This window comes from Hemicordylus capensis, chromosome 1 (genome assembly GCF_027244095.1).
Source record: "Hemicordylus capensis ecotype Gifberg chromosome 1, rHemCap1.1.pri, whole genome shotgun sequence".
Taxonomy (NCBI): Eukaryota; Metazoa; Chordata; class Lepidosauria; order Squamata; family Cordylidae; genus Hemicordylus; species Hemicordylus capensis.
The window spans coordinates 147,881,221-147,909,042 of record NC_069657.1 but is presented as its reverse complement, the minus strand read 5'-3'; the positions used below and the strand labels follow the sequence as shown (position 1 = coordinate 147,909,042).

Here is a 27,822-nt window from a genome sequence, read left to right as displayed (position 1 = left end):
TAAATAATACATAAATAAGATGGTCCCCTGTCTCATAATCGAAAAAGAAATATAAGACAGACACCAGCAACAGCTACTGGAGGGACACTGTGCTGGTGTTAGATAGGGCTTTCTAAGGGAAGAGAATATTTATGAATGTGTTTGAATATAAAACATAAACAATGATGAGACCACAGGACATGGTAGGTTCTGAGCCATGGAAGCAGGTTTGGTTTTGTTAAATGCAACTCAAGCCTTCCGGCTGCATGCACAGACCATTTTCGGGAGGTAGATGTGTAAAATCCTGCTGGGTTACTGTTTTGTGTGCATTTGACCTTGTTGAACCAGCATTGTCAATGCTTCAATATACATCCAGGAACTAGAATTGTATAACCAGCTCATGATTGGTTGCCATGGCCTGGGGTAAATCTAAATTAAAAGTGAGGGAACTAATTCCAGGAACATGAGTGAATTCCCCCACCCCCATGTCAAATAGATTTGGAATAAGGACAGCTGGTGCTGGAGAGCAGTGGCAGTTGTGGGGCAGGATCAGCCTTCTCCAATAGGGGGCAGTATATAATTGAAGATAGCAGCACTGCCCACGGCTGCTTTTGACAGGAGACTTAATGGAAGAGGGCTGAGCTGAACTTTCCTTCTCCTCTCCTGAAGTCAAGACGCTGATTTCCCATATATGCACAAGGCAGGATGGGGAAATGCAGTTTCAGAAATCACATTAGGTGTGTAAGAATCCATTAGTCCAGCTGTGAGTCAGTGACTGGCTCCTGGTACCATCCCCATGCTAGGAGGCGAATGGCATAACATCATTTGCTGGGGTGTGACTGATCTGCCTTGAAGAGCTGCAAGGGATGGGTTGCTACGCAGGAGACAGAAATTCAATAGGTGAAACTCTTCACTGCTGCACGCTGGAATATCAGCCTCTCGTGGAGTAGTCGCTTGTCTTGGATCCCTAACAGAAAACGTGGCCCCTTTCACTTTTCTCTGTGAAAAGGGTCGAAGAGATAACATTGGTTTTCACTGATTAAACTGAAACAACAGTTCATGTGAACCTGGCCTGTACCTATATGGGAGAGTTAAATTCTGGGCCTGGCAGTACCATTCTGGTATTATTTTGGCTCACTAGAGGACACAGATGTGGATCAATATTTCTAGCAGGGTACAAAAAGGGAGCTGGTTAGAAGTGGCGAGCATGATTCCCTTCCTTCCCCTTTCTCTCAGCTGCAGATGCTTTGGAGAGTGCAGCAGGAGATCCTGGGATGGGGTGTTTTAATCTCTCCTGCCTCTTTCCCATAAAACGGGGAAACTGACAAGTGTTATAACAGGCTAAGCAGCTCTACCAATGAAAACCAGCCTTTTGAAACCACTAATCTCCTTTCTATGCCTATTGCTCTCTATTGTCCCTTTCCTCCCACCGTATGCCTTAGTTAGCACAGGCCTGCTCAACTCCCCCCCCCCAGCTGTTTTTGGATTACAGCTCCCATAATCCCCAGCCATAGTAGCCAATAGCGAGGGATTATGGGAGTTGTAGGCCAACATCTGCAGGAGGGCCAAAGTCGAGCAGGCCATATGCTGAAGGGGTCCCTGTCAGGCATGAATCACAGCAGACAAATGTTCATGTTAAATCCAGTCCTGTATGACTGGATGCCATGGGCAATGGTCATGTGCATAGTGTGGGAGGCAGAGCAGAATAGGTTGCATGGGGGTCACCAATCAAGTCATTTTAGCTGGATGTGCCCCACAGGCAGTCACTCCTAATAAAATGACCATTCTTGATCTTCCTTACTCCTAATCTCTGCTCCCTCAGCTCATTCCCAGGCCTTGATTTGAGCCTGATCTGGTTTGCAGATCTCATGGGTCTTTTTTCCATGATCTCTACTAGACAATCCCAGGATAAATGAATCCCTAGACAATCCCTCTGTTATCAGCCCACATGGGGTTGCTGTTTGCTTATATGGTTAGTCGGCTCCTAGCCCTTTGGTTTCTCTGGGTTGCTTCCCTGTCCGTGAATTGGGTTTGGGCTTGCAATGCTGCTGCCTGCCAGTAGAGAGCAGTAGCACAATACAAAGATTTTTAGCTGCCAATTTGCTAAAAATTAAATTTCCTGTTGAGTATTGAATTTTACTTACACATTCAAATAGCGCAAACAGCCTCCCCTCCCTCTCACACACCCTCCCTTTTTGCTTTTTGGTCCCTGATCCTCCTCTGTGTGGCAGTTTTTTAGCTGTGCCAGAAAGAATCACCCCTGAAACATGTTGACTAGAAATGTACAGAAGGCTCACACTCATAAGAACAGCCCTGCTGGATCAGGCCCAAGGCCCATCTAGTCCAGCATCATGTTTCATCCACCAGATGCCTCTGGAAGCCTACAGCAGGAGTTGAGGGTGTGCCCTCTCTCCAGCTGTTGCTCCCCTGCAGCTGGTACTCCGAGGCATCCTGCCTTTGAGGCTGGAGGTGGCCTATAGCCCTCTGACAAGTAGCCGATGATAGACCTCTCCTCCATGAAGTTATCCAAACCCCTCTTCAAACCATCCAGGTTGTTGGCTGTCACCACATCTTCTGGCAGAGAATTCCACAAGTTGATTATGCGTTGTGTGAAAAAGTACCTCCGTTTGCTGGTCCTAAATTACCTGGAGATCAATTTCACTCAAAATCCCAATATAGATCAGTTAGCCCTTAACACACTTCAGCCCACTTTGCCATACTCACAAAGTGCTGAAAGAGAACTAAAGTGTTGGATGTTCCCACCCCTAGAGTTCATGCTTATGGGTAAAATGGGACTTCTAGCCTGTATGTATGATTCGGAGTACAAAACCAGGGGGTGGCACGTATGCTAACTTAACTACCATGAGAACAAGGGTGTGTGAGAGCAGGCCTGATATTTGGGATGATGTGCATGGAGCTGTCCAGTGTGGTAGTTCTGAAGTGCCTTTTCCAAAGCCTGGGGGGGGCGGGGGGCGTGGCAGCAAAGCCTGGAACTGTCCAGCAGAGGGTGTGGAATGAAGGGCACCGAATGAGGTGTGAGAGATGCCAATCTCAGAATCTCCCAGCAGAGGGCATTGAGGTGTATGGGGGGCTTGTTCCAGTGGAATGTGAGGAGACAAATGCCCTTGTCTAGCGTCTGGAGGAGATGGTGTCCTTGGGGCTGAGTGCTGTGTTGGCTGCTGCAGAGAGATAGTGCGTGCTGTCCCATGTGAGCCGGGCGTCTCCGGGACAGATGTCCCCCTGCATGCTAAGTGGCCAGATTGCTTGAGGGAATGGCAGGGCAGTGCAGGTATATCTGGGGCTAGGGCGGGGGGAGCTTAGCTATCACCCTTCCGTCTCCTTTATGCTTCATAGTCCAGATTTGCCACTCACTTCATGTGCCCCAATGCTCCTCCCTCCCTCCCGGACCTGCAGTGCTTGGGATAGGATCAATCTTGGGCTACTGGGGGGACCCTTCACATGCTAGATTACAGGACATTTATTTCATTGTTCTACAGCCTGCCTTTCTTTCAGCAAAGGTCAGCCAAGTGGCTGCATCATGTGCCTTCAGACCACACATACCACATGTGCTGGTGGGCTGCCTGTATTTGGCTTGAAAGAGCCCCAACCTGTGCAGCTGTGCCTTACCCCCTGCCTAAGGATTTCTCCCAGCATGGGAGTGCAGTTCAGCAACATCTTGCAGACCCCCACGTTAAGAACCACTGATTTACACTGACTGGCAGCAGCACCCCAGGCAGGTTTCAAATGAGAGGCTTTCCCAGCCCTGCCTGGAGATGCCGAAGATTGAACCTGGGACCTTCCTGCATGCAAAGCAGATTTGTGTGTGTGTGTTCAGACAGCAAGGTATAGGACTGAGCCCAGGAAACTAGCGATGTGCATTTCGTTTCGGATACAAAACGTTTTGTGAACAAAACAGGCCATTTCGGCTGTTTTGTAGCCAAAACAAAACACCCAATGCTCAAAACAGAAAATTTTGTAGCCAAAACAAAACGTCCCTGTTTTGGATACAAAATGTTTTGTTGTTTCGGCTGTTTTGGAACTCCATTTTGCAATTGCAAAAAGTCTTTCTCCTTCAGTCTCCATTTTGAGTTTTGACATCTGTTTGAATTTCCAGCCCGTAGATTGGCCAGCGAAAGCATGGGCTGATCTGCTGGCAATTGCCTCCTTGTTCCTTTTAAGCAAATTTAAGGGTAAATTTTACCCTCATTGCCCAGTGGGACAGTGTGCATTTCATTGTTGTTGTTTCACACTGTTGTGTGTAGATCAATTGCATTTCGGGTGGGGGGGATGTGGAAGTCCATGACCTTTGGAAATCTGCCTGATTTTTTCCAAAGCTCTGCTGTTGTTGATGTGTGATGTTGATGCTATTTGGGGTGGATTGGGGGCAGAAAGGGGGCTTTAGGGGCAGAAGAGTAGTTCAGGTGGTAGTGCCCCAATGGGTGCCTGCTGCCACCCAGATTCCAAAGGAATTGGGGAAAGGGCTTATTTTTAAAGAATTTTTGAAGTTGAAATGTCTTTGGGGCAGATTCGGGGCAGAAAGGGGGCCTAAGGGGCAAAATAGTGGGTTGGGTGGCAGTGCCCCAAGGGGTGCCTGCCACAACCCAGATTCCAAAGGAATAGGGCAAAGGGCTGATTTCTTATGTATTGTTGGAAGTTTACGCTTCTTTAATGTCCCCCCCCCCGGGAATAATGGAGGTTTCAGCAGACCCATAACTCCTCCTGGGGGGCCCTGGGGTGGCTGGGAGTGAGTGTTGGTGTGGTGCACATAGGGTGCCAACCACCCCCATGGGTTGCTGAGTTATGTTTCTGAGGTGTTCTGAGTGAAGATTCTCTGGTAGCATATGAGATTTTCAATGACAAACCATGAATCCACTCTCATATGCTACCAGAGAATCTGAATCTACACTCAAAACATCTCAGAAACAACCGAACCCAGTACCCCATGGGTTAGCAACCCATGCGGGTGGTTGGCACCCTATGTGCTCTACACCACCACTTGCTCTGGGTCACCCTGGTGCCCCCCAAGTGCAGTTATGGGGCAGGAATTATGGAGGTCCATCATTCCCTATGGGGAAGAACTTTACAGACACACGAATTCCATTACATCTTTAAAAATCAGCCTTCTGCCCAATTCCTTTGAAATAATTCTGGCAGCTTCCTTGCCCCCACTGGGCACTACCACCCACCCTACTCTGCTCTGGGCCACCCCTATCCCCCCAACATGAAGATATACTTTTGCTGAGACCTCCATTCTTCCTTATGGGAAAAATCCTATACTTCAAAAATTCACCAAAAATCAGCCCTTTGCCCAATTCCTCTGAAATTTGGGTGGTAGTTTCCACCCATTGGGCACTACCACCCCCACCCACTAGTTTTTCCCTGAGGCCATTTTTAAAAATCCAGAACGTTTCAGATTCGGATTTTGCAATTTCGGACAAAGAACAAAATTGGGGTGTTTCGGATTAGCTGGTTTCAAACAAAGAACAAAATGGGGGTGTTTCGGATTCGGGCCAAAAACAAAACATGAAAAAAAACAAAACGCACAACCCTACAGGAAACCTCTGCTGAAGTCCTTTCTCAGCTATGGATACATTGGCTGTGCTGTGTCCTATTTACTCTCTCTTGCCCCCCTGAGTCCCCCAATGTGTAAAAGGAGACACTATTAATAGCCTACCTCATTGGGATGCCATGAGCATGAATGAGAGGAAATGAATGAGCGGAAGATCACAGGGCACACTGCCTGGTGACAAAAATAATACCTGAAGCTATAAATAACATGCATCACCACATGTTATTGTGTGCAAACTCCTGCAGAGAGCCTGAGGCAGCAACCTGGAGCAATTCGTGCTCTAGCTGCGGTTGTTTGATCTCAGCCTAGGTGTGGCTCTGATACCTCAGCCATGGCTGAGAGGAGCTCTATGTGCCATGGCACTGCTGTGGGCCACCTGCCCTTCCCACCACTTCCCAAGCTGTGATTGGTTTGGAGTGGGAAACTTAACTCCTAGGAGATGGACTGCCACTCCACCACAACGGAAGGGGCAGAGGCAGATCTGTTGTCCAGCTGAGGATAAAAACTCTTGTCCATTGTGGGTCTTAAGAATGCTAGAGATCACTGGCTGACATACTGTGCAGCTTTTCATGCCTTGTGTTCATAGTTGTGCAATAGTGCTGTTTCACACACACTGGGAATTCCACAAATGCAATTTCACAATGGTAGACCATTCTTTCCAATGATCTACCATTGCACAATGGTGTTTGCTCAACTGCACTCTTGTGCGACTGTGTACATGGCAGTAGTGCTAAAATGCATGTTAACTGCTGTGCAGCATGTTGGCTACTGACTCCCAAGTAGGATTTCAGAAGATGGCTCTCAGAGGACCCTCATCCCTCTATCCCGCCCAATGAAGCCCTCCACAAGCAAGCATCCTCCTTAAAACTAGAGAGGAATTCATTCTGACTCCCCTTCTTTGAAAAACGCAACTCTGGCCCTCACTGGGGCTCCTTGTTGCTGTCTCTCAGGTCTGTTTCACAACATATTTTGCAAGCTTTAGTGTGGAAGTGCATATGGAGAGCATCAGATGTGCAGACCATGTGTGTGTGTGTGACACATAGGCTCTGTTTCACTGCTGTGCCATTGGTAGCTGCTTCTCCACATGTGTGGCATAGTGGACAGTGGACTGAGTGTTCAACTGAGAGGCAGGGATTCAGCTTCTAAGTCCCTGCTTGGCTATGACCTTGGGCGAATCACTATCTTTCAGTTTAACTTACTTTCGGGGCTGTTGAGACAATCAGATGGGAATAACTCCACTTATCATTCACTCATTCATTCATTCAATTTCTATACTGCCCTTCGTTTACACAGAGAAATGATAGATAGATAGATAGATAGATAGATAGATAGATAGATAGATAGATAGATAGATAGATAGATAGATAGATGGCTTCCTGTCCCCAAAGGGCTCACAGTCTAAAAAGAAACATAAGATAGACACCAGCAACAGTCACTGGAGGTCCTGTGCTGGGGGTGGAGAGGGGCAGTTACTCTCCCCCTGCTAAATAAAGAGAATCACCACGGTAAAAGGTGCCTCTTTGCCAAGTTAGCAGGGGTTATGCACTTATGCAGCCCTTAAATCTTCAGAGGATGCAAATGTGACCAATACATAAATCTTTACCTGGAGTGAAATACACATGGGCAACTGTCACAGGACATCTGGGTTTCAAACTATCACTTCTTCAGAACTGTTTTGTCAATGCATAAATATGTGAGGCGGACCTCAGTCCAGGGCACAGGGGGATGAATGACCTTTTCTGACCAATGGGATTCAAATAGCAACAGGAACCATACATGCAGCAGGCCTGCCTACCTGATATATGCTGGGAACGTAAGAAGGGACACAGGAACATGAGTCAGACCATTGGCCCATTTAGCTCAGTATTGTTGATGCTAACTGGCTGTGGCTTCTCCAAGGTTTCCGGCAGGGGTCTTTCCCAGCCCTACCTGCAGATGCCAGGAATGGAACCGGGGACCTTCCACGTGCAGAGCAGATGCTCTGCCACTGAGCTATGCCGCCCCCCCCACCACCACCACCATCCAGCCCTCTGCTTGAATTACATCAATAGAGAGATTGTCTGTACGGAGATGTAGAAACCATTTTTGGCCAGGAGCTCAGCCCTGTGCCTTCTTGCCAGTAGAGGAAAACCAGGCTGTAGCACACAGCCTCTCCCCACCCCTGCAGGCTGAGGGTGTTTCTCATGCACACCAAACTGCGCAAGGTTGAATTTGAGTAGGAGTTTGGAGCGACTTTAATTACTGCGAGATCGATAGGCTCTGCTCAGCAAAGCAGAATCCAATAGCCAGCCCTGGGGGGGGGGGGCGGGGGCTGCTGAGGCTGCTGCTAACTGGAGCTGAAGGCTGGAGGGAGGCAACGGGGCCCCTGCCTCCACGTGGCAGAGGCCCTGCAGCTGCTGAGGAAGCCAGAGCCCTGGAATCCGGGTTGGCTTCTCGAAGGAGGGGGAATGCCCTGCCTGCTCAGCCACTCATCCCTGTTTCCTGCACCACAGATAAATGTGGCATTGGACAGGACCACCGTGGGCCCGTGACTGGTTCCCCAGGGCCCCGAAGATCCCTTCCTTGCAGCAAGGCATCTCCTACAGAGCAAGCACGGCCTCTGCCTAGCACAAGACTCAGGCCTTCCCGTCCATTACTGAGCTTAGCAAAAATCACAGGAACCCAGTCCTCCAAGGCAAGGCCCCTGTCCAAAGCAAGAGAGGAGCCACGGGGCCTGGGGCTCCCGCCAATATTTGGAGATCAGCAATAGTTGTTGCAGACAAACAGGGTTGCCAGCTCACCAGATCTGGCCTGGAGGCTTCAGGAATCAGCATCATCTATAGGAGACTGTTCAAAGCAGTCCTGGAAATCTGAATGTTTTGCTGTGGTGAAAAATAGTGGGTGGGTGGGTGGATCTTCGGGAATAGCTTCAGTGAGAGTTGGCAATCCGACAGACCAACCTCCTGGCTTCCCCACCCCTTTGGTGAGGGTTGGACAGAGTGTCCTGAATTCCTTGGCCGCAAACACAGGTCTTTTGCCATCAGTGCATGTCGGAGGCGTTCCTGCAGCTTCACAGACAGTGCTTGATCAGGCACACGCCCTGCATGTGTGCAACTATTTGGGGTGACCCCTTCGGAGTGTGTGTGCTGTGGGCATTTGAATCTGCAGGTGTGAACCCGGTGTGGTCAGGCAGCAAGGGTGTTTTCATGGGCATGACTTAATCGGTGTGGCTACAAACAGTGTGCGTGTGTTTACACAGCATTCAGTGTAGCGAATGCTGCGTCTCCCAGCTGCTTTCTTTTATCAATACGCTGCACCAGCGAGCTCCGTCTAAGGCTGCCTGGGCTGGGGAATGTTAATGAGGCACCAGCCACTGCGTTTATCTCCCCAGGAATAATTGGGGCGCTCGCACTCGCTCACAAATAGAGTTCCCAAGCCCAATTCAGCACTGCCGCCACCGCAGGCCGATAAAAGTGCAATTCCCGGCTGGCGCATGGCACGGAATGCAGATGAGCTTAACCATTTGGGGCCTGGCAGGGAGCAGCTGGGAATCCCTGCCCTGAGCCGCTGAGCGAAAGGGATCCCAAAGCATGGAGGCTGGAGCGGGCTCCTTTCTGGAATTCAGGCCTCTATTTCTGCGGAGGCCTGAGTAGGAGTTTTCGGTTTTCTTTTTCTGGTTCACAAGCAGACAGGATGGACTTGCAAATTGCTCCTGGGGCTGCTGAAATGGGCCAGTGCAACATCACCACAGTCATCGTAGGAGATGATCACCACGGCTCCCCCTGATCGATGGTCCTGCATTGACCCCCGGTGCTGGCAGAGGCCCGTTGCCATGACAGCAGGCGGGGGCATCAGTCTCTGCCTGGACAAGCTGTGCTCACCGGCTGATTTAGTGTGCTGCAGCCACCAATTTGGGTGCCGGGTCAAGGGGCCCAATTAATGAGCAGCCGGAAGTGATAGACCCCCCAGATGTGGCAAAGGCAGAGGAACAAAAGAGGGAGCATCCATCTTTGGGGAAAGATGGTGAGGGGGAGCTGACAAGTGCTTCTTGCCGGGGGGGGGGGGCATGGCCTCAAGGAGACTGGGGACAGCTAAGCAGGTGGGACATCAGGTAGGGGGTGCTCTTCTCCCAGCTAGAAAAGGCAAGGACACTGTGTCTGGGTGGAGGGGGAAGGAAGGAGAGGTAGGTGCTCAGGCCAGAGACAGCGTGGAGAGGAGGGGTCTGCCTGCAGAGGCAGATGCTGGTCCCGGGGTCTCTGGGATGGCAGCCTTCCCGAGCGCTGCAGTTAATCAATGGCTTCGTGCGGCCTCTCCAACGTTCTCGGTGCCCAGCTGCGCACCAGCCCACCTCTCTCAGCGCCAATCTGCCCGCGTGCCCCGTGCTCAATGCTCAGCCGGAGTCGTTAACTGAAGAGCTCTCATTTAAGGCTCACACGTCTGATGCCTTCCTCTGCGCCGAGAGCAAGCAATGACTGTTGCCAGGGCTGGGCCTGCACAGCTGGAAGGGAAATGCAGAAGGGGCCTGATGGAGGCCGAGGATGAAAGGGAAATGAAGCTGCACTGGAAGAGAGGGACACCCCCCACATATACACGCCAGCCCCTGCCCCACTGAGGCCATCGCTGCTGCCTGGCTCGGGGCTTTTACAGGCAGGGACTGAGAAAGAGCACAGTGCAAAATGTAAAGGGCCTCTTCTCCCCACCTCATGAGTCAGCTCTTGCTAGCTGGGACACTCCCCACCACAGTACATAGACGGCACCATGACCTTTCCCACAACACACTGTTGTGCTGATACCTCCAGCTGTTCTGCCCATACAGAATTCAAAGCTGGGGAGGGTAAGTGTACTTTGCATATTAGTTAATCCATCCCTGCCTTCAGCCCTCATAAATGCTGCTCCAGAAAAAGAATTCAGGACTGAGATGCTTGTTTAATTAATTTTTTTTAAAAAAATGTATATCCTTTTTGTCCCTCCTCCTTTTTGCAAAGCCTTAAAGCAGCTTAGAAAGCACGTATCCGTACAGTTCTATAAAAATAAAAATCATCTGCTAAAATAGTATCAACATTAATTTCAAATCAACATCAGTTCAACAGCACTCACACACATGCTGCATAAAAGCCTGCTCAGATAAACAGGTTTTATATCTTTTTACTGGTGATTTGCAGTGCTTGGCAGAGACAGTTGTCTTTGGGGAAGGAGTTCCATGACAGGTGCCTCAACCGAGAAGGCCCTGCTCCTTGCTCTCATAGAGTTCCCTTAGAACAGAAGAAAAACCCTGCTGGATCAGGCCCAAGGCCTATCTAGTCCAGCATCCTGTTCCATACAGTGGCCCACCAGATGCCTATGCTATGACAAACCCACAGGCAAGAGGTGAGGGCATGCTCTCTCTCCTGCTGTTACTCCCCTGCTTTACTGTTGCTCCCCCTTTAACTGATATTTAAAAGCATCTCTGAAGCTAGAGGTGACCTATAGCCACCATGCAAGTAGCCATTGATGGACCTGTCCTCCATGAATTTGTCTAAACCCCACTGAAAGCCATCCAAGCTAGTGGCTGTCACCATATCCCATGGCAGAGAATTCCACAGATGAATTATGCACTGTGTAAAAAAGTACTTCCTTTTGGCAGTCCTAAATTTCCTGGCCATCAGTTTCATGGGATGATCCCTGGTTCTAGTGTTGTGAAAGAGGGAGAAAATGTTCTCTTTCCCCCGCTCTACTCCATGCATAATTTTATACACCTTGATCATGTCTCCCCATAACAACTTCTTTTCCAAACTAAAAAGCCCCAGATGTTTGCCTCACAAGGAAGGCTTGTCTCCTAAGGAAGGTGCTCCAGGCCCTTGATCATCTTGGTTGCTCTCTTCTGCACCTTTTCCAGTTCTACAATGTCCTTTCCCAACTTGATGGAAAATGGAGCAAGGCCTCACGGGACGATTGTCATGGGTAATGAGTTTTAGAAAGCATTTCTAAGGAATACTGTTTCCAGGCCATATAAGGTGTTACAAGTACATGTTATATATTTCTCTTATGCCTGAGGATTGTCCACAAAACAGGTCATGCACCAAGGGGGTAGAGGGTAGCAGAATTTTTATTATTTCATTGTTTAACAGATGCATATTCAATCTTTCTTCCAGGTTGGAACTCAAGGCTGCATATGTGGGATTGCTGATGGCCACCCATCCAGGAACAGACCAGAGCCAGACCTGCTTAGCTTCAGCGAGGTGGCTGTACCATGTATCCTCGGAAAGAGTTGTGACAAAGAAGAGACAGGGATAGGTAGTGGCTGGTTGTAGTGTGACAAAGTGAGGAGAGGGATAATACGCCTCTTAAACCTGTGCTATAGTTTATGGGCTGTCCTTGAACGCAACAAGGCATGGGGGGGGGGAGAGAGAGAGAGAGGCAGAATTCTGCAAGCCTTGCCTTCATTTCTTGCCTCAGAGCTAGCAGCCCCTTGTCTCTGTCCTTAATACTGATGGAGATATCAAAGCCCAAGTTTAGAGGAACAAGGGGGTGGTGGTAGGACTAGACTAGCAATCGTGCTGCACATTAAGAATGAGGAGCATCTACATAGCTGGCGATGAGGAGCCCCCGGGCAGCAGCAGCAGCAGCTATGAGGGGAAGAGAGGCAGGTTAAGACATCAATGTGTCTGTTAAAGGATTTAAGCTCCTGCCGTTTTTCTTCCCATCACCAAACAGACACTTTCTCGGGTTTTCTGGTCTTATTTCTTTGAAGTGGCTCCTGCGGTTCACCCAAGACTGTGATAAAGCCATCTGAAAGGCAAACCTTTCCAGACGAAGCGCTTTCCAGCGGCACTCTCTGGGAGCTGCCAATCTTGCTATGGCCTGGGCCTGTAGGAACCCAGGGGCAAGTGGGGGAGCCGAAGAGGCATCTCGCCCCTCCGGAGGAGCTGACCCTTCCAGCGCTTCCACAGAGCAACATGGGGGGCTCAGTGAGGCTCTAGGGAATATGCTTTCGAGAGGTTTTGTGGTGGGCTGAAGGAAGTCACGTATTCCTCAGGCAAATTAGTCGTCTCTTGGCAGCTGGGTGTGTGCTTACAGGGACCCGGGCTGATCTCCTGGCCCGTAGCTGCATCAGTTCTTCCCTGGCAGGTTGGTGGAGGGCAGAGGTCCAGGATCCCAGGCCGACAAGCATTTCTGAGGCCTTCTGGCTGAAGACTGGCCTCTGACTGCCTCTGACTGACCAGAGTGGTTGGGAGGCAGACTTGTGTTCACAAAGTAGGGAATAGAGCAAGTGTTCCCTGCATGGAAACAGCACCCACTCCTTTGGGCTGATTCCTTTGGGGGCCCTCCCCCCTCCCCCCAGTGACTCTGTCTCTGCATCAGGAACCGCGCTGGGAAATGTCAGCACTTGACCTTTGCAGCTTCTGGATTAGCCTTTCTAAACAGCAGGAATGCGTTTTAGCAGGGAACAATTACCGCTGCTATCGACTGATCCCAGTGGAGTTAATGGAGTGGCAGCCAGAGGCGGAGAAGGGGGGGGCGAGAGAGAATGAGAGGGGGAGCTCCCTGCTTGCTGTCACACGTCACACGCTTCCTCCTTCTCGCACGACTAGGACCCCTTTCACCCGCACCAGCACCCAGCAGTGGAGGAGCGACATCCCTGTCGACAACTCTGTGGGTGAGGCCAACCTCCTCGGTCTTTCCCACCTGATCCCGCTGGGTCCTGGTTCTGCTTCTACTCTGCTTGCGGTGGTAAGTGGCGGGGGGGGATACTGTACCTGCAAATCTGGCTCAGTGCTCCTAGCTCACCCAGGTAGATACCGGAGCCACAGTGTGGCAGGCTTCTGTGTGTGGCACAGACCCAGACTCCCTTCATAGGCACTCACAGCCCCATGAGTGCCATTTTCCCTTGGTGTGACCCCATGCTCCAGGGCAGGGCTGCACAACTTGGGTCCTCCAGCTGTTGCTGGACTACAACTCCCATCATCCCTGACTCTTGGCCATTGTGACTGGGGATGATGGCAACTGTAGTCCAACTGCTGGAGGATCAAAGTTATGCAGGGGAATGTGCCCTGCTCCAGGGGAATGTGTGTGAATGAAGCAAGCTCACAGGGGCAGGGGATACATGGATCTTTCTCACACAGTCACCCCCTGGTTGGCCTCCTGCATATGCACTAACAGTAGCATGGGATCTGTTTCCATGTAGTTCAGTCTCCCTCAAGCAAGATGCCCTTTACACATTTTTCCATTATCAGTGTGGCTGCTGCCTGCCGCCTCTGCAGCTGCTCCACACTAGTCTGGGAGTGTGCATCGATTTTTGCCCATGCAGTTACTTCCAACATCATGTTTATGCACCAAACAAGCAAAACCTGGCACCCCAGGAAGTGGGCAGAAGCCTTAGATGCTTCCAGGCCAGTGTGGGAGCTGCTATGGAGGCCGAGCAGCCGCCACACTGATGAAGGAACGTCAGCCAAAAGCAATCAGTTTCCATCCGATGGTCCATCTTTCCTGGGAGGTAATCACAGGGAGGCAACCACAAGTTTGGTATTGTTGCTCATTTTGACTGGCAAGGCGATGTAGCAATTAGACTAGGACCAGGGAGACCTGAGTTCAAATCCCTGTTCAGCCATGAAACTGACTGGGTGACTCCGAGCCAGTCACTTACTTCTCAGCCTAACTGACCTCCCAGGGTTGTTGTTGTGAGGATAAACAGAACCATGTATACTGCTCTAGGCTTCTTGGAGGAAGAGAGGGATATAAAGGTAGAGAGTAAGAAAGTAAAGTGTATAACTCTCCCTTGAACCAATCAAGTAGGGAACAATGGAGCATATGAAGTTACTTTATACTGAGTCAAGTTTATGAAGCTGTTTTTTTTACTGAAATAAGTATCCCTTCCCCAGGAATACCTCGGGATAACTTTGAGGAGAAGAAACTCACTCCTGACTTTGATAGAGGGGAAAGCTGAGGACTGACAGGTAAGGATTTGTGTTTGGGTTCACAGCTTCCAGTTCTGGCGTAAGGAAAAAGAAAACCCAGTTAGAGGGCTCTTCTGTCCCTCCCGGGACAGCATAGCCAGCAGCACCTGAGCACCTAGGTGGCATAAAGGCAGGGACATAAGGTGCAGACAGTCTGAGGTAGGGGGGAGGTGAGTCTCACAGATCTCTTCTCTTTCTGGCCTGCCAAGTGAATCAGTGCAGAGGAGGCAACTGGGCTGATCCCTCTGGGTTTATGGCCGTCTAGGAAACATGTTGTTCCAGCTCCACAGAGACTGGAAACTGGCCAGAGGCAGTGGCCATCGATCATGCCAGAGAAAGGGGGTGTGCTGGGAACTGCAGCTACGGACTGGTTTGTTAAACAGCTTGGCTACTGGTGCTAGGAGAATGGGACTCTAGCCCGAAGGTGCCCAGGAAGCAGAGAGAAACGGAGTTTGGAAAGAGAGAGCCCCAGAGGTTTAGACATGGCTAAGAACTGTGTGTAGATTGGATGGAGAAGTGAGGATGCCAGGCAGGAGTCCGAGAGTGCATGGCTGCCAGGTCAGAAATGAGTGTGATTATGCTACATGTCCTAAGCATGGACAGGACAACAGCTGGATGCTAGCCAGTGAAGTTATTCACACACGAAAGCAAAACTGGGCTAAGGAAGCCCAGCCCAGTTTTGCCTGCGCATGTGTACTTCTGGGATCGGGCCCAATCCCAACGGCACCTTGGCAGCAAACGCGGCTCTGGAGCCACCCTCTAAAACAAGGTAAGGAGAGTGAGCGCTCTCCTAACCCCATTTCTGTGGTCGTCTGCCAGCCTTGGCTGCTTGCAGCCACAGCGGGCAGATGGCAGGGATCCCGGCCAGTCCTGGGGAGGGGCGATCCCCATAATGCACTGTACCTTGCATGGAGCGTTGTGGGAACACTGCGGGTGGGTTAACGTGTCCTGACAATCCGACTCCCAAGCTACCAGCAGCAGCCGGTAATGGTCGGCCGAAGAGGGAGCCCTTGATCGTCTGCAGGGAGGTAAGCTTTTTAAGGTTCCCTCCCTGCTCACTCTCTTGCCCTTTCTCGCTGCTCACGAGAAAGGGCTCAGTATCTCTCTGTCTAGGAGTCTTGCACCTTTTCTTGCCCCCACGGTGAGATCTGCTTGTCCTTCCTGTTGCGGTGTTGCTGCTGTCCTGATGGATCACTTTTTCCAGAGAAGCCACCTTCGATTTGGGAAGGTGTAGAGTAGAACTCCCTCCTGTGTTGTGATCAGTATTCCCCAATAAGCTTTCTTTACATGCATTACAGTTGGATAGGGCTCTGGAGGTCCTTGGCCTCCTCTACTGGGTGGAAATACAGTCTCTCCCCCTCTCCCTCTTCCCTTCCTGCTCCCTCTGGTTTCAGATTCCACTGGTTACCCACCCCTATCCACGGTCTTGCTTTCCCATGAACCATGCAAGCTCTTGACTTGAGGCCATGAATCTCTCTGCTACCCCAGATGCTGGCTGTCCCCACTGCTCACTCAAATAGCGGCAAGCAGGTTCCCATTTGCTCCTCCCTGATCATCAGGACTCTGACCTCAGTCCCCTTGAGCTGCAACCAACCTCTTTGCAAACTTAGACCAGCCTTGCCTCTATTTCGGGATAACTGTAGCCACGCCTACCCTAAACCCACAACCCTTAGAGGTACGGAAGAAACATCAGTGAAAGGACAGCTGCCTCCATAGAGTCAGCGCTGAAACATTGCTCCATGTACTCAGGGGAGCAGCTAGGGGCGAGGTGGACCATGTTCGCCCCTATCCCTGGGGGCCCTCAGAGTGAGGGAGATAATGAAGAAAATAGGGAGGGGTGGATCTGGGGGGCCTTCAGAAGCTGGGGGTTCTTTGAACCCATCCGCTCAGTTATAGCTACAGCTCTTCATGTATCTCAATCCCCCGCCCAATCACGCAGCATGTTTTTGTACCCAGTGGTTGTCAATTAAGGAAAACCAAGTTTATTTAAGAAAGAGAAGAGCTGAATTGCAGGGAAGGGCAACACAAAGATGCACAGCCCAACAAAAGAGAAACACTATCATTATCATTGTTGGCCAACATGATGCTCAGATCTAAAGTCTCCGTTAGAACTTGCAGCGCTATTGCTACAGGCCTGGAAGCAGCAGCACCACTGTAGAGAACCAGCAGTAGCACCAGCAGAATAATTATACTTCTTTCCATTGTTGCGAGTGAGGAAAAACTGTGGTAAGACTGGTATTGTGACTGCCAGTCCTTTACAGCAGCATCACTGTTCCTGGGTTTGCAGTAGTGGCGCCACAGGTTCTGACAGAGACATTTAGAACTGTGCATCTTGTAGGCAAACAACAATCTGCTTTTGAACAACAAAAGTCATAGGATCATAGAACATAGGAACACAGGAGGAAGCTGCCATATACTGAGTCAGACCATTGGTCCATCCAGCTCAGTATTGTCTACACAGACTGGCAGCGGCTTCTCCAAGGTTGCAGCCTGCAGGCAGGAATCTCTCTCAGCCCTATCTTGGAGATGCTGCCAGGGAGGGAACTTGGAACCTTCTGCTCTTCCCAGAGTGGCGGCTCCATCCCCTGAGGGGAATATCTTACAGTGCTCACACTTCTAGTCTCCCATTCATATGCAACCAGGGCAGACCCTGCTTAGCTAAGGGGACATCATGTTGCTTGCTACCACAAGACCAGTTCCCCTCAACCCTGTTTACATAGCAAAAGGAATGAAACATGAGGGGAGACGTGCCCTTCCCATTGCATAAACACTTGTGTCTCCATTCCAAAGATGCAGTTACCTCCTGGATGACCAGCCCAGCAAGGCTGGTGTCTCTCTTATACTTACAGTTCCTGCGCTTATCCCTTAACACTCATAAACTGAGGTTGGCCATCTTTGGTCCCATGGTGACCTCTTTTTTGGAAAACTCAATTTTCAGGCTCCCAGTCCCCTTCTCCACCTGCTGGAGAGCAACAAAGGTGTGAGGAGAGAGAGGGTGGGCAATGGGGCAGAGGGAGGAGACATGCAGAGGGGAGACCGAGGACACACTGGTAGCCACATCCTCCTTCATGAGTGCAGGCCTGTTAGAAGCAGGAGAGTTGTCTGAGTTGGGATGGCAACCTCAAAACACAGACACTCTGCTCCGCACACTGGACTAGAAGTACAAAGTGGGGAATATGATGATTAAAGTTAAAGTGTGCCATCAAGTCGATTTCAACTCCTGGTGCCCACAGAGCCCTGTGGTTTTCTTTGGTAGAATACAGGAGGGGTTTACCATTGCCTCCTCCCGTGCAGTATGAGATGATGCCTTTCAGCATCTTCCTCTATCGCTGCTGCCAGATATAGTACCAGCGGGGATTGCTCCCCTACAATGTGATTACTTTTAAAGGAGCCATTTTCTGAGCTGCAGAGAATTTTAATGGAGCACCATATGGAAGGTTGCCAAGTCTCAACCCAGAGTCTCTGCCAGGCCAATGGCAGCACGGTAGTGTTCTGCGGCTGTGGTTCCTGCCCGCCCCCCCCGCCCCGCCCCAGTGCTCCAGTCGTGTACTTCCCCAGCATTCTCTCCACCCCACTGCTGGTGCTGTTAGGACGCCACTTGGGCCAGCAAGCAAAAGAGACATTTGTGTGCTGGGCACTGAAGCAGTGAGGCAGGAGTTGCTGTTTCTGCCGCACGCTCTTCATTTTTATCGATTCAGAGTTTATTGTAGGCTATCATTTTTTAACAACGCAAACTTAAAGCACACAACTTTGTTTAATATACACCTCTGTTTTTAAGCAATACAGACATAACTTCGGCCCAAATTTTTAAATGAGTGGGCCATTTGAGACAAAGAGAGGGAAGAGAAAATCAAATATAGGGCAAGGCATTTTAAGGCAAGGGAGAAAGAAAAGTAGTGGGAAGTGGGGATGGAGACAGGGGGAAAGAGTACAACCTTTGTGATGTTAGTTTCTCTTGACGTTCTTGTGTTTTGTTTCAGGTTAAGAAGTTAATCTAGTTATCATCATCAGAGGTAAGCGCAGGTGTCATTATCAGACATCATCGGAAGAGGACCTAGTGTACCTAACCAGTAGGCAAAGCAAGCAAATCTTGTGCATCACCCAAGGAAGCTCCCAAGTGTGATCTGCTCTGATGCCCCCCCCCAGTTTTCCTGGGGTCCTCTTCCATAGCCTGTTTTGCCTTATTTGTAACCCTGTCCTATCACTAGGGGAAATAACCCCATTTTCTTTCCAGGAAACTAGGTGCCAGATGAGCCTAAAAAAGTGTTATAATAACGAAAGAGCTCAATAAAACAGAGCCAGGTGAATTCGCAAAGGTAACAGATGGCCTAATTAGCGACCGAGCCCTTTGCAGTTTAACCATGCAGCCAGCCAGCCACAGCCAGTCGGCTGAGGAAAACTGCGCCTGACTTTGCAAAGTGCAGCTGAGGCTGGAGGGGAAGAAAGCAAACCGTGCTTCCCAAAGCAAAGCGACGGCAAGCCACCCGGGAGCCCTAGCACCTCCTGAACAATGTGCAGCCAGCCGTAAGCACAGGAGAGCGGGGGAAGCCCCAACAGGGAGAACATTTGTCTACAATAAACAGGAACATGAGTAAAGCCCCAAGGAACCTCCCTCCAGTGTCTCCAGCTTCAGGAACTCCCACCTTTCCAGTGTTCTCACACTGTCAGAGGATTATTCTTGAAATTTAACATCATGAAATTTGCAGAAAAACCAATGTGAACCTTTTCTCCCACTCCAAGCTCTAATTCCCACCTACCCTCCTGAGTAACTGCATGCCTGGGCACAAAAATCAGAGACAGAAGAGGAAGGATGCAAATTTGGCTTCTGAAAAATCCATATTTTAAAATTCGAACTCTTCCTTCCAGGAGCCCACCTAATCCCAGTTTTATGTGTTCATTACCGCACATGTTCTCTCCAGACCTCAGATTCCAAGAGGCTGGAGAAGAATCAAGGGCTTACCTTGGATGAGCCTGAAAAGGGATGAGCCTAACCTTTCCAAAAGCTGGCTTTATACACACACGCGCACACACGACTGATTAAAGGATTGCATGGATCTAAACTAATCAGTAAATATATCTCATCAGATATAGGTACTATCTGCAATTCTATGCACACTTTAAACTAGAGACAGAAAGGCTTTGCTGTTGTTGTTTTAGAGAGATGAAGGCACTGTTGAAGGGAGAGGGGATAGCATTTGTGCATTCACTCACCTCTAGCTCTAGTAAACAGGTCTGTCAGGTATTCATATTGTTTCGAAAACCTGCAAAATCTGCTTAACCAGAACTGACAGTGGAACAAAATAGGTATCTGTACACACCACAGAAAGAGGTGCTTCTCTCTATTAAATAAATCAATAACTGAAACCAAGGCTGTAGGACTTACCCAAGAACCAAGCTGCAATTTGAACTCAGGTCCTTCCTTGGCTGAAGGACTCTTTGTTCATTTGCTATCATGTCAGATGTGCTGCAGGCCAGGCCAGGTATAAGACCAGCCTTTTGAGACAAAGTTTCCTCTGTGTTTTCTTTCCTGTGCTAAATTATAACTGATTAGGGCCTCATGCTTCCAACCAAAAAGCCTGGGAAGCTGTGTTCTGCATTTCAGCAAAGCAATACCCATGTCTAGTTCTCAAGTGTTAATTGATTGCCCAGTGGGGAGAGATGCATTAAATGTCAGCAGGTGGAAGAAAGGTAGTGCTATATGTTAAAGGTTCAAGGGACAAGTAGGTGGGTGGGTGGAAATCAGACTTGGGAATTTTCTACTATTTATAGCAAATGACACAGAAATCCCACAGAAAGGATTCTAAGCATTTTGGTCCCGTGTTTCTTGAACTAATAAGATTGCACCTCCCTTTTAACTTTCTAAATATACTGCACACACCTACCTCAATCTAGAACCCAGCGTAAGAGATTCACTCTTGGCTCCTACACCACTTCTTTTAGCCATATGGCCCAGCTCCTACACTTTGAACAGTGCAATCAACACAAGCAGCTGGAGCAGATACTAGGCAGGAGGATCAGACCACAAGCAATCCAGTGGACTCTGGGGGGCAATAGTAGGGTCTTCTTAGCCAGGAGGCCTGAACCAGCGGGGAACTGTTCAGCAGGATCTGAGCAAGCAGCACTAGCTCTCCAGAGCCAGATAAAGGATTTCCTCCTGTTGCACCAGTATTAAGCAGTAGTGCAAGGGTTCCCAACAGGGATATGTAGATGAGGGAGGGCAAAGGCTGCTGGGGGATCATTCCCACCATAACCTGGGATGGGGGGGCGGGGGTAACCCTGGCAAAGCAGTCCATGAAGACCTCACCAGCTCCACTAGCGGCTTGCTGCCTGTGGGCTTGCCCTCTCATGAGAAGGCCAGTCTACTGGGGAGAACCATGAGGCTGTGAGGGTGCTGGTCTACCTTCGGACTGCATGATCACGAGTTGAACCAACCCACCTAAGGGCTTCCCTGCCACTTGTGTGAGGCCCCTAACTCTCCATGGTAAAAGACAGAACAGAATCTGTGCAACAACAACAAAAACCCGTTCCCTGTGAAATGTGCCGCGGACTGTCTGCATGCACGGATGGGGGAGACACTGGGATGGACAAGGCTTGCAGGGGGCACAGTTTGATAGCTATTTGGTGGCAGTCGCCAAGACCAGGACAACACTGGCCCAAGTATCCGTCCCTTTGGTGGTGGCTGGGCCAGAGGGAGATGCTCCCATGCATGTCTTGTGAAGGCTGCTCTAACCACCCATGCCTCCTTGGTGCTGCCAGTGATCCTCAGGGGCTGTGCCGCTGGGCCCACTTGCTGCCAGTGGGCTTGCCCTCTCACAGGACAGCCTACTTTGTAAGGCTGTGTGGCTATGAGGGCCCCATGCTTGTTGGAGCTAGGACCCTGGCAGCACCAGCTCTCAGCGGCAATGTCCCATAGTAACCACTGGGGGGCAGGTTAAGGTCATGGATAAAAGTGCTGGACTCCTCCCTCTTTGTTCTTCCAGCGTTAGTCTCCATTTTGTCTCTCCAGAGATGGCTGTTTGGTTTTGGTCTCTCTCTCCAGCTATGAGCTACAACTGAAATTAAGCTGCAGGCTTTTTCACATTCGTTTGTAACCTTTTCTTTAAATAAATCCTTGTAGTTCTTCAGTACTAAAGAACTGTCTCCAGACCTCTTGCTTTGCTGCTTTCTCACCAAACTGGTTTTGCTGTGCTCTTTGGGGATTGAACCGTCATTCTTCCCCTACAATGTCTCCCCTTGGAATGCATGCTCATGAGCTGAGCCAACCCACCTAAGGTGGCCCTGCTTATGTGGGGCCTCCAAATCTCCATGATAAAAGACAGAACAGAATCTCTGCAAACACCCCTCCACACACACCCTGTCCCTGGACAGGAACAGCGGGGCTGCCATTTCAGGGCAAGGGTGCACATGTCCACATTGGTGGATGAGCTGGCAGGGGAATGTCGTTTGGCAGCACGTTGGCCACAGTCGCCAAGACTGGGACAGCAGTAGTCGGGGCACCTGTCCCCATGGCTTTCCTCCATAGAGCAGCCTGGCTCGATATAGAGTACCCATGGCCTGTCACTCTCGTGAGAGAGCAGTCCACGGGAGAAGGACAATTTTGCTGTCAGGCATCAGTAGTTTTTGCTCGGCAATTCTCTTCTCTTCCCTCCCCTCTGATGGTTCTTCTCGTGAGTTGTGTAGGGGTGTCCCCATGGCCTTACACTTTCATGAATGAGCAGTGCACCTCTGTCTTCACAGTATAGTGGGGCACTCTCCTAAGACCGGAGCTCTGCTCACCTTGTTGACCGGCCTGGTGACCCCCAAAGGGGAAAGGGCTGGGCTTCCCTTCCCCAACCTTTCAGTGAAAAAAATAGATCTTGGCTGCTCGGAAATTCCTGCTTGGGGCTGCCTTTTAAACCCACCCCTGCAAACATATGCTCCCCTCCCGGCGCTACAATGGGGTGCCCTGCCCACGTGGCTTGCTGGCAGCTGGCTATCCCTCTCATGGGAGGGCCGGTCCACTGGGGAGGACTGGGGGTTGTTAGCCTCAGGTCTCCCTTCAGACTGCACACTCACGGGTTGAGCAAATCCATCCAGAAGGGGCCCTGGCACTGTGTTGCCAGGTCTGGGCTTTGGCTCAGGCCACTCGTTGATACTGCTCCTGAGATCCTGGGGATGATGAGGGAGGCCTGGAAGGGGAGCAGCAGTTCCACAGAGGGGCATTAGGTCCTTTGTTTCTCAAGCTTTCTCAAGAGGGCTGACCATTGGCTGTCCCTCAGGGGATGTCGGCCTCCTAGCGTCCCTATCTGCTCTGGGAGCTGTGGTAGAATCTGGTTCCTCCTCTTCAGAGCTGCGCTTTTTAAGTCCAGGATCTGAGCACCAGCACCCTTAAGCCTCACTTTGTGTGCTGCTTCTGCTGATAGCAGCTGCTTTCCCCTTTCCGTGAGGGATGGCCTTTCCATGAGACAGGATGAGGTGGCTGCCTCAGGTGTAGGTGTGAGGAGAGGTGCAGTGGGCAGCAAGCACCTCCCCCCCCCCACAGAAGTGGGTGTGCCTGTAGATGGGGTGCGTGCCATGTCCTTCTTTGCCTCTGCCAATAAAATGTCTTGGACTGTCCCTGCTTTCAGAACACATAGAGTTCATTCACACGGGGCTTGGGCTGGGGAGGGCTGAAGCAGAAAGTAGGATCCTGCCTCCCTTCCCCCACACGATCATTGTTTCTTTGGGGTGCTGCCACTTGCACACACCCACACGAGCTGCGCTGCGACAGTCGTCCAAGGTGGGATTGAGAGGAAGAAGTCCTCCTGCATTCCACAATGCTCCATGTGGGCAGTGGAGAGGCAGCAGCCATTTTCAGAACCCTGATGCTGCAGACAGTAAAAAAAAATGAGGTGGGATGGTCCTCACTTTCTTTCCTGCCTCACCTTTTGACTGGGTAGTGGATCTGAGCTACCCAGGGCTGCAGCTGCTGCAAGCACGCAGGGCATTCAGGAGAGACACCCAAGGCCGGGAGGCTGACTGCAGCCGCCCGGCCGGGAGTCTACTTGTGTGTCACCACACGCAGCACACGAGGGGGGGGGGAGACAAGGTTAATGGAACACTCACTCTGTTAACCTTGTTTAAGGGGAGCGGGAATAAGGCGGGCTGGCCGCCTTGGAACCACCAGGCTCGCCCAGGATTCCAACAATCACTAGAAAGCAGGCTAGGCTCCCTTAGCCCGCTTTCTAGTGATTGTGGGAATCGCTTCCTTATCTTTTGCAAGACTTATTGCCAATAAGACATGCACAATTGTTGTATGACCCTTTCTCCAACAACAACAACAACAACACACACACACATACCTCCAGTTCGATAAACACTGCAATGCAAGCATTATCTATGGGGCAATTCACATTGAAGAGATTCTTCAGCATGAACAGATGGAGCATCAGAATCTCTCACACACAAAAAAACAAGCACATCTTGATATGCTGCTGGGAATATAACATTGTGTACATGAACAGGCTAGCAACTGTGCAACTCTTTTGCTTCTCTTGAGCCTCACCTCATCTCAGATTTTGTCATTACTTCCCTTGGTAAACATCTTGTTTATTTTATTTTACTGTGCATTGGAACCAATAATGTTGTGTGGACAAGGAAGGGATGTTGAATAGAGGTGAGCATAATAGTTCTGAGTGTACTGAGAGGGGGTCAAACAACTGCATGTGATGTTAAATACATGCTTGCATGTATGTGTGTGTGTGTGTATATATATATATGAGAGAATGATGAGCAGCCAGATGATAAGCTATGAACCCAGCTGGGATCATGTTGGGGCGGGAGGAGAAGGGGGTTCACCTGGGATCATGTTGGGGCGGGAGGAGAAGGGGGTTCACCTGGGATCATGTTGGGGAGGGAGGAGAAGGGGGTTCACCTTTCCCCCATGCCGTTTTCCTGATGAATTGTGTCTCAGTGTGGAGGACAGGGCTAGATAGCCTTCAGGGTAACTCCTACAATTCCCTTGTCCTGACAGAGCACCCCAAGTATTCTAGAGGGGGCATCTCCACTCCTGACCCCTTTGAAGTCCCAGAAACAGCCCCCTCTACTCCTGGCCTGGAGTCCCTTGTAGAAGGTGCCTCTGCATGGGAAGCCAGACGGCCTCACTCCAGACTTAATGTCAGAGAGACCGAGTCTCCCGGGGGGGGGGGGTGTTCCTCATGGGGTGGAGGTGAACTGGAAATGAGCGACCTGAAGGGACAAATAGATGGCGGAGTCAGGCAGCTGCCTCTGCTCAGTGGCCCTCCCGGGACTGGGCCTCGTGTGTGCCTGGGCAACTCTCACCCCAGCAGGTGCTGGATTAGCTTTGACAGAGACATGCTGCCTGGCTTGTTCACTTTGGCAGCTCCAAGACAGGCAGCCTCACGGGGGAAAGAGTCCAGTTGTTTGTGTCTGGCTGAAACGTCTCTTTGCGAAGGGCACCCGGCCTTGATTTGGAGTCTGTGAATCACGGCAAATCCTCCCCTCCCACAACAGCCTGTCCCAGTAGCTAATCTCTCTCTCTTCTAAATGGCGAGCGAAGTGCACAAATGTGTGCGCACTGTGTGGCAGGGGAGGGGAGAGCTGGTTTTTAACAGGAATGTGTTCCACTTTGGGCTTTCCTGCACAAGCCAGTGTGCTCTTTCTCCCTCCACCCTCAGCATTATTAAGAGTCGGTGGTTGAAGATGCTGGTTATTCTGGGGCTTTTAATGGATACATAAAAGCAGGATCAATGTTCCCCTTCTAACCCAATCAGTCGAAGCATCCTTCAAAGCCTAAGTTTGTTGGCAATTCTGGCTTCTGCCAGCCAAGAGGTATCATGTGCACTTCCCAGCTGTGCATTGTTAGCACTCTCTTCAATGCTCTGTCTTTTGATCCCAACAGAAGGGCCTGGGCCCTTTGTTCTTGGCGGCCCCATCTTTAGACCACATCAGGTTCCCTCTAGGCCAAAGAAGAAAGTAGGACTCTGATATGCAAAGTCCCAAGAAGGATTTGCTCAGCATCATGTTTTCTTCAACTGCAGAAGGATATGGCATCTTCAATGACACCAATACATATTCTCATAAGAATTTTAGTTTTGCAGATCAGGGTATTATCTCCTGGACGTTTCTCACACACACATAAACACACAGCAGTTTTAGAAAGGAAGAGTATCTCTCTTTGATCTAGAAAGGACCCTCAAAAACTTTACTTTGGAGCTGAGTAAAGGAGCAATAATGGAGGGAGTTTGGAGCAATACAAGGAATGACCCATCCCAGCTCCAGAGAGCTGACAAAATGGGCGAACATACAACCCCACCTTCCAGTTTCAGAGATACAACACAAATTACAGGAAATATATAGCCTTCTCAATGCCACCTCTGTAGCAAGCCTTCCAACTGCCTCATGGCTATGTTTAAATAGGTTTGCATGTGTACAGGCACATCTACATGCAGTGTGGGTACATATGGACAAATATAATGGGGATGTCTCCTAAATCTCGTATAGCATGTTTAGTAGTATTAATCTATAACACAGCTCACCATTAGTTAGTGTTGCAATGTTTTTCATCCTATATGAAGTAGTTTGTTTAAAAATCCTGTTTAAAGATTAACATTTCCCTGGCAGATCAAAAATGTTCTTCCATTGGCTGAGGTGATTATAACATCAACCCTGCTCAACCTCCCTGCAGCCTTTTGATATGTGTGGGAGGATTGACTGAGTTGTGTGGATTTGTTTTCCACTGATTAGTGAAAATTACTGGAAAAGGATTTGTAAACGGAAATTCAGGAAATCTGCCATTTGTAGATTCCTGCATGTTCACAAATTTCTTCACTGGCAATGAAGATTATCTTGGAGTGGAGATGAGGGGAGCAAAGACCATAAGGTCTTCTATTTTGATTTCAATATGGTGAAAACTGCCCCAAGAAATTAGGGGTGTGCATGAAACCGGGAAGCCTGGTTCAGTTCGAATTGGACCAGACTTTAATCGAACCGGGCCTGGTTCGGTTTTGTGCACGTCAAGCCAGGCCCCAGTTCAGCTTGAGGACAAACCTGTTCGGGCCCGGCTTGAAGGGGGTGGGTGATTCTACAACTAGATATAGATATAGATATAGATATAGATATAGATATAGATATAGATATGAAAACTTACTGCTGGGTGCTTCCGCAGCCACAGGGGGTCTCCAACGGTTCCTGCTCCCCCCACCCGATCCTTTTAAGGCCATTTCAGGCCGTTTGGGGGCTTTTAAGGCCCTCTCCCTGCTCGCAGTGGCCATTTTGAAGGCTGCCACATGTGCGCACTGGCCACTTGCATGCCTAGGTCCCAGAGGCCACCAGATTCGCTGGTAAGTTTTCTTTTAAAATGTTGTTGTTGTTGTTGTTGTTTGTTGTTGTAGAATCCCCAAGCCAGCCTGCAAGGTAAAATGGAGAGTAGCAGGATTCATGTGGACAGTAATGCAGTTGAAACGCATGCTGTTGCTGCTGCTGTCATTGTCCTTAACATAAAATAAAAATAATCTCCCTTTATACTGGCATGCCATATAAGAGGACAATTTGCAGGGTGGGGGAGATTTTCGAGTTATAAAGCTACCTCTAATACCAACCTTGTGGTCTTCACTCCCTGCTCCTCCACAGGTATGAAACTGTTCACCCCTCACTTTCTCCACATAGTGGCTCCTTTTTGAAAAAAGGGGGCAGAAAAAATCAAATAAAAATATAAATAAAAATACAAAAATATTGGAGGATAATAAACATTTTATAATTTATTTGTAGTTTGTACAAACACTGAAATGTCCTGACACACAAACAACACAGATTTCTCCTGAACACCTTTTCTCTTCTCATTCATTGCATCTACCCAAGCTTTCCATCACTTCTTTTTGGTAGGTATACACACCACCACCACCACCACTCCCGCCCCCACCATGTGCTTTTTGTTGTGCTTTTGCACAGCAGTATTATACACCACCTTCTGGGTTTTTTTTCAAAATCACAGTTGTTTTTGGTCAGATTACTGCAAGAAACGTCACTCTCCATACTCAAAATGTCCAGGCCTCAAAGAAAGGCAGCAGCAATGATGTCACAGCAGAGCCAATATGGCAGCTATCTGGCTTGGGAGGTCATGGCCAAATAGAAATTTCCAGTCTTCATTTCAGCTGCATAAGAGCAGATTTAGCAAAAAATACAAAAAAACCCCAAGTGACTTCTAATCACTTTTAGGTGAGAACGGAACAATATTTCTTTTTAAACAATGCATCCTTATTGGAGTGCTGAGTGATCTGTGAAACTGCACTTCAATACTTAGATATATCCACAGACAACAGGCGTATCATCTGTGTACAGTACTGTATACAGTTATTCACCCATTCAGCAGTACAGTTCAACACC

At 49.6% G+C, this 27,822-nt stretch overlaps 1 long non-coding RNA gene across 2 annotated transcripts; it reads right to left on the bottom strand.

Annotated features, from left to right (window-relative positions):
• Window positions 1-27,516, bottom strand: LOC128341270 (uncharacterized). 2 transcript variants are annotated; one of them, XR_008314296.1, is made up of 5 exons: window positions 27,404-27,516; window positions 27,039-27,111; window positions 26,588-26,846; window positions 17,308-17,422; window positions 1-853 (listed from the first exon to the last, which is right to left on the bottom strand). It is a non-coding gene; the product is annotated as an uncharacterized LOC128341270 (long non-coding RNA). The 2 variants fall into 2 exon arrangements; XR_008314295.1 differs by lacking the exon at window positions 1-853 and having other exon boundaries at window positions 14,140-17,422.
• Between the last annotated feature and the right edge of the window lie 306 nt (window positions 27,517-27,822).